This window comes from Amphimedon queenslandica, unplaced genomic scaffold, assembly GCF_000090795.2.
Source record: "Amphimedon queenslandica unplaced genomic scaffold, v1.1 AMPQUscaffold_12192, whole genome shotgun sequence".
NCBI classification, from domain to species: domain Eukaryota; kingdom Metazoa; phylum Porifera; class Demospongiae; order Haplosclerida; family Niphatidae; genus Amphimedon; species Amphimedon queenslandica.
In genome coordinates this window covers 2324-9710 of record NW_003547569.1, presented here as the reverse complement: position 1 = coordinate 9710, position 7387 = coordinate 2324, and the positions used below count along the sequence as shown (strand labels likewise).

At 32.6% G+C, this 7387-nt stretch overlaps 2 long non-coding RNA genes across 3 annotated transcripts; one reads left to right on the top strand and one right to left on the bottom strand.

The window, feature by feature from the left end:
- Positions 1–3189: 3189 nt before the first annotated feature.
- LOC109588283 (uncharacterized) lies at positions 3190–4079 on the top strand. 2 transcript variants are annotated; one of them, XR_002188060.1, is made up of 3 exons: positions 3190–3205; positions 3487–3677; positions 3989–4079. It is a non-coding gene; the product is annotated as an uncharacterized LOC109588283 (long non-coding RNA). The 2 variants fall into 2 exon arrangements; XR_002188061.1 differs by lacking the exon at positions 3190–3205 and adding an exon at positions 3263–3442.
- A 2186-nt stretch (positions 4080–6265) lies between these two features.
- On the bottom strand, positions 6266–7092 carry LOC109588284 (uncharacterized). The gene is made up of 3 exons (XR_002188062.1): positions 6916–7092; positions 6719–6802; positions 6266–6298 (listed from the first exon to the last, which is right to left on the bottom strand). It is a non-coding gene; the product is annotated as an uncharacterized LOC109588284 (long non-coding RNA).
- Positions 7093–7387: the final 295 nt, after the last annotated feature.

Below are 7387 nucleotides of genomic sequence, written 5' to 3'. Positions count from 1 at the left end.
TGAAGCAAAATTATGACCATCACTACAAAACCAGATCACTTCCTTCTCTACCTGATAACAGAGAAGTTTATATAAGGACAGGAGGTCGAGCACAAGCTACAGGAGTAGTTACTGCACCCTCTGGTCAACCGAGATCTTATCAGGTTGCAACTGACCAAGGTACTACTACCAGGAGGAACAGAAGGGATCTCATCCCTATCCCTACAGCACCCCTAGGGGCCCTAGAGCCAGAAGGAACCTCCTACCTCTACCCCACGAGTATCAACCCGTTCTACCACTGGAACCCCGATTCAACCACCAGTTCGTCTCACTGCTTGGAAAAGGGGAGATGTGGTGTAACTGTACTTGTAATGACATGTATAGTTATGCATACACTAATTATTAAGTACACCTTTGATTTATTATAATACATTACAGGTGTGACACTTACTTTACATTTTCTTTCTGCTATAGTTTGAAGAATTGATTCATGGGACTAAAAGTATATCATTGTACACTTTTTCTGGCTACAGAAACTGTTGCAGAACAAGTTGTGTGTACTACTATGAAGCTGTAGTTTACAGCAATGGAGCATATATACTGGTTAAGCAATGGGAAAACACTCACCATCTCAGAATAATTGTGCTTTATAAAGTAAGAGTCTCCTTTTTTATTGCAAAATGAACTTTCTCTCTTCAGTTCACTTTTCCATTATGAGAAATTGAAGCCTTGTCACTATTTTCATGTATGTTTACTAGAGGGACATAGCAGTTTTCTGAAAAGTTTGTAAATGTGTGATAATTCACTCACGGTTTACATGTATTATCGTGCCATCCTTGTTGTGATATTTTTCTGGTGGTGTCGTTTGCCAGATACAGTTCGTAGGTCATACTATTATAAGGATACTTTGTCCTAGTGGGTGTGGAAGTTAAATTAGTTTTGAGGCTTCTGTATGCTTTACTTATGGTAACTCAAGATTTTTTCTGAATATACTCAACCTGGGGAAATAAGCAATGCACACATGGATAATTTTTTTGTTATAGATTTTTACTTGCAAAATTATCTTCGTTGTTTATTGTTAATTAAAACCTATGACTGGAAGTATTTGTAAACTTTAGATTTTGTGATATCTTCTTATACATGAAAGTGATGAATATGAGAAAGGCATGCATATCATATTTTTTCAAACTTTTTGGGTGAATTTTATTACAATTATGACGGGAACTTTAAGTTGCATAATGACCTATGTATGTACCTATCATTCTATGTATTTGTCCCTCGTTCTTGCAGTTAGCCAAATTAATTACATGAAAAGTAAAGCAAGTAATTCTAATTTTACGTAGAAGAATGCCTCTCAAGATATACAAAATTGGTGAGTCATGCAAGACACTATATAATTGTATATTGTTTTGCATGTTGTAAAGTTTTGATTCTTTCAATGCTCTTTTAAAGTTTAAGCAAGAGTAGATAATATTTTAGGGAGAGTGTCTTAACTGCCCTATACTACATGAAATATTTGTGCATTGAGTTTTTCAGGTCATTCCCGTATTCTTTTGTTTACTTCTATTAACTTATTTACACCAGAGAATAGAGTTTCAAAAAATTAAACTTAGTATTTATTATTAATAGTTATACGTTTATTAAAATTAACAATTTAACACCAGTCATGTGACCACGTAAAATGGCAGCTTCAAGTAATGACTTGGTCTCTGACGATTTCTCTGACTTTATGCTGCAAGATCTTTATGATGAAAGCATTAAGATAACTACTTATGTCTGTAATAGGCATGTTTATAATGGAGAGAGATGCTTGATACAATCGCACAGAGACATGTTTGATCATCCTCCTGCTGGCCACTTGACTCTCTAGTCCTCTTTCTTTTTCTCAGCTGAAGTGCAGCAGTCTTGTACACCATTGTCTGGACTGTAAGCAGTTTCTTCTTCCACAAAAAGCTCATTCATTTTGTATGTGGTGTTGGGTGGGGTTTTGACTATTGATAATACACCCACCAACGCTATTTTCGTTCTGGTTCTGGATCCAAAATGCTAAAATTGCTAGCGCCATTTGGCTTCAAAGATTATTTGCTAAATAGGTGAGAATAAACTGTACGCGCACATATTTCATGCAGTATAGGGCAGTTAGACACTCTACCTAAAATATTATCTACCCTTGGTTTAAGTTATAGCCATTTATGCATTTTGCCAAGTTTGTAAAGTACTTGTCCTGTAAAATTTTTTTTGCACACACACTTATTCATATGAGCTCTGTCTTTAATGTTAGGATAAATAATACCATATTTCCATGAATTCTATCCGCGGGTACTATTAATTTCAGAAGCAAGGGCACTACGGGTACAATACAGGGGCAAATAGTATTCAAGGGCGAACACTATTAAGTTCAGCTCCAATCTCCATTTTAAGTGTAACCACACCTACTCCAATTTTTATTAACTATATTAATTTTTAATAGTAAATTCAATAGCAGCTCTAGTAACACGGCAGTTTTTTGATCTTAATTCAATAATCCAAGAGGCCAGTTGTTCTTCCATATTTGGGAGTTTTGCTTTTCTACCGGCACGAGGAAGTCTCTTTTTTCCAGGAGTGGATTGTAGCTTGTCTTTCTGCTTTCTCCAGTAATAGACACTGGCTTCATCAATAGAAAACTTTTTTGCAGGTGCTCTGTTACTTGTTTTCATAGCCTCTTCAACTACATTTAGCTTAAAAGCCACGTCAAAATTTCTTTTTTTAGAAGCCATTGCAAAGGTTATGATAAGAGAATGCTCATGTAAACACACGTGGGCAACATGTGTATTAATTCTACTGCGCATGCACAACATGCGGTAATAATTCAAAGGCGAATATTATTTCATTCAGCCTTTCTAATGGTGCGGATATAATTCAAGGGTGAAAAGATTTCAAGGAAATACGGTAGTTAGAAAAATAATAAACTACTACTTCTGTTTTATGTAGTTTTATTCTCTCAATATCTAGAAATTTGCTTACTAAAGTGAATGGTTGTTTCAAATTAAATAACAATAATAATATTCTATACTTGTTCATTATTTGTTCATATTGTCTGTTTTGCATGACTGCTCTGATCTCCTTTTGTTTTTTTTATCTTTTTTGCTCTTTCATCTCGATATGTCTGATGATTGTGCATGATTCCATTAAACTGTAAGAAAAATTTAATTTGAAAACAATGTTCTTTCATTAAAGGAGATGAAAGGTACTATCATCCACTATGATACATCGTTCAAGGTACATGTACATGTACAAGCATACACGGACCTTATACAGTCATGAAATGCTGTTGATCCTAACAGGTGTACCTGTTGTTTGTGTATAATTGTATAGGAAGTATATGTAAGGAACATATGTAGTCGGTTAGGTCATAACTAGACTCTAGAGTACTAAGAGTAGCGTCCTTTGTAATTCTCTTGGTTGAACTCATTGCTAAATTGTTGTAATAGATATATGAACTGCAATTCCTGTTTATTATTTTTTTAGATGTGTCCTTGATGTCCTGCATCTTATTGAGCTAATGTTACTATTATTGTGTGAAGGAAGGAAAGCTCTACCAAAGAACCACTAGCCATTAGATTCAGTTATTAATGATTTAGGTATTGATATTAATCATTATGCATGATGTTGGTCAAACTCTATTGAATTGGGCATCAGCATTTGTTACACTTCAAATGGTAAGAATGAGTCACTGGCTTATAGCTCATGTATAATGATTAATGTTATGTGTAATATGTGACCATAATTGACAAATGGTACCCTATGGCGGATTTTAAAATTCATCAAATATAATGAAAAATATCAACCTGTGAGTGCTCTGTTGAAGAACCATTGTTTCTAAAAGTTACATAGTAACTTTTTGCATCCTGTGGAGTAATTTTATAAGAAATGGAGCTCAGGAAGTTGGATTTTTATGGCTATAAAGACACATTTCACTACCCTCCATAAGGTACCTTTTGTCAATTATGGTCACATATTGTACATGTAGGTTGAATATTTGCTGGAGAATGGTGCTGATGTTAATCGTGGCTTAAAGTCATCATCTTTACATTATGCAGCTTGTTTCTGTCATCCTAGCATTGCTACGGTACAGTGTATGGTCATTCTCTCAATGTTAGATCTAGAGAGAGCTCAGACTCTCATTAGGTCTCTTGAAATATCCCATTTTTCTATTATATTTATCCTATATGCATGTACATGTACATGTAGATACTCCTTAAGGTACTTTTGGATGAAATTTTAATATTTTTTTTATTGATGCCATTTTATAGGAAATAAAAAGTTATACACCTTGTGCTATTTTTAAATTTTTACCATACACTGTATATAAGTTATAGATCATTGAACTTTAAATATAAAAAAAAAAATTCCTGCATAACTTTTCATACTTTATGAACTTACTTGTTGCAATTACTAAGCAAATTTATTTTCCTTTTTTCATTGTAGATTCAGTTGCAGTTGAAGCTGATATTCTCATTTGCCTTGTGTACAGTGGCATTTATCGGACATGGATTTTAACATATAAACAACTAGCAATTTATCATTTTATTGATTGCACGTCATAACACTACTTTTTTCTATTACCTGATGGAGTTTTGTTATCATTAATAATTCTGTTCATTTTGTAGTGATTTTTAAAGTACCATTTCAAGAAAGTCAAAGCATTAATGTTTAGCAATGAATATTGTTATTGCACTAATGAATATACTTACATTAACCATGAATATCATTAATCTTTTTATGAATATAGTTTAATCTGACGTCATCCTACATGCTAATGCGGAAGTCACATGACTTCTGTGAGTATATTCATGGCTTTTGGCAGTAAAAGGGGTGGGTGTGCCATGTCACTGAAATAAAGATGGCCGTCTGTCCTGTTTGAATCTCTGTAAGCTCCTCCTCCTTCAGCTGTACGCGCATAAGGGAAAGCCTCTATCTCGGCATAGATCTCGGCTCCTGGTTCTCTAAAGTACAAGCTAAAGCCACAAATTGAGCAACAATGCTTTATACTGACATGGTAGCTATCTTATTGACTTTGATTGTAGATCTAAATGCAAAAGCAGCAGAGATCACTTTTTCCTTAGCAAAGAAGTTTCCAGAACCACTGATAAGTTTTGTGATCAAATGCACACTTTATTCCTTTTTAGAAAGGAATACACCTGTGAGTTAAGCAACAAACCTTTGATATAAGGGACAAAGTCATTGTGGAGAGGTCTGACTTTTGAAGACGGTGGTGATTCACTATTTTACTATTCTGACTTGCAACAATATCTTGTTTCAATTAAATCTTTACTGTCACTAGTTTTGCCAGATTAATCATTAAAATTATAACATTAATACTGTTTTATCTGTATAATCATATTACTTTTAAAAATGAGAATCATAAAAAATTGATCATTAAAAGAAACAACATAAAACAATCAGTAAATAAAAACAAAGAAATGTAGAGCTGTTAACTTTGTACTAGTATTAGTACTCTCAGCCGAGTTTTTACAGACCTATTAAGGTACACACACATAACTTCAAGTTTAAGAAACATTAATCTACATATAGACACTCTAAAAAAGGTAATGTGATGCTTTTAAGGCAAAAATGCTCACAAGGCAAAACTCAACATTTGCAATGGTGCATGCCACATTTTGTTAATAAATAAGCATCCATAAAGTACAAAATGCACTGTTTTATACAAATAATACCAACTGCACTACAAAAAATGATTACAAAATATCATAACATAGAATTAAAATCTCATAGAATAATGTTCTAAAAAGCAGTTTTGACACATGGAATATACTGCATTTAAATTTTGTGCAAAATTTTCATAAATATATATTACAATAATTAAATACCTCAGCCTACTTTAGAATTATTACTACTGTACTTGTCATGAATTTACTACAAATTGAGAGAAAAAGAAGGCTCATTTAATGTAGTACATGGTTTATTGTAGTACATGGTTTAATGTAGTACATGGTAACATGCAAGTACAAAAATAAATGAACAAGGAGTGTAGATATGACAACTAAAAACTTATCAATGCAGCAAAGAATTATATTGAATTAGGACTTGCAACTAATAAAATTGATTTTTAAAAATTGCCATTACTATGAAACAATCGCCATGAAGGTATTGTAGGTCAAATTTAAAAACTATTTTGCATGTTGTATAGTTCCCATAATGCTGTAATGCTAGCTAGCATAGTAGCATTATTCCAGCTTGTTAAGTACTCCTCCAGTAAAAATTGTTTTCACACACACACTTACCTACCATGTTAGTTCTGTCGTTCATTTCAGGATAACTGATAGTTACATAAAAAAAATAAACCATTATTTTAAAAATATAACTTAATACATATTTAGTGTAGTTATCTATCAATATTTATGTTGTAATAAGCTTATAGCAAAATACAAGTAAATACATGAAAGTAAAACTAATGGTGTTAGCAAAAGTACATACAATATGAAAAATTTTAAATACATGGTAGATGAAAGGTAGATACATCATGCAATGTCTGGTTATTAATAACAAAAGTAATGATTGCCAGTAATTGCAATGGTAACTTTACTGCCATCTGTGCTCAGGCAATATCAATGCTATATTATTAATGGTCCTTCATTGAATCTGATGCCTTAATGAATCTAAAATCAAGCGTTTATTTGAGACATAATGACAAAATACATTTTACAGTCAGAGACATGGGCATGTGAAAATTACTTACTCAGCAACCATTAACACAATCTTTTAAAGAATACGGCAATGTCCATAGAACAAACTGTTTCTTGATTATGAGATGTTCATTGTACTAAAAGAGAGAGAAAAAGATGATAATTTGACTTGTACCAGTTGTAACTCTAGTTGTACAAGTGCATTCAAAAAATTAAATTGATTATGTTAAAACGTGTGCATCCATTATACCATTAACAGAAAAGGCAACTTCTTTATTTAAATCCTGAGATAGAGAATGCGCTTTTACTTTTACTCTTCGATACTCTATTTGCACAAGTAGGACCTTTAAACAAATTAATTCTAATAAAACAATAATCAATGAACAAATACCATAAGCAGTTTTCACACTTAAAATACCGATCCACCTTTAATCTAGTGCCAGTAACACATTTATAAAAAATTAATGAACAAATAAATCAAAAAATAATGATAAGAAGAAGCAATCTACACACTAAGGTCCTTATCAGCATATACACTTTAACTTTTTGTGTAGGAGAAACGCTAAACAAAATGATAACGTTAAAATAGTAATAAATTGATATGAACAAGCATATGCCCCACCATCAGAAATGTCAATAAAAGGATCAAGTGTTGGTATACAACTAACTAAAATTTCTTCAATATCGCCCGTAAATTACTTTGACAGAGAGTATGTTCCCTA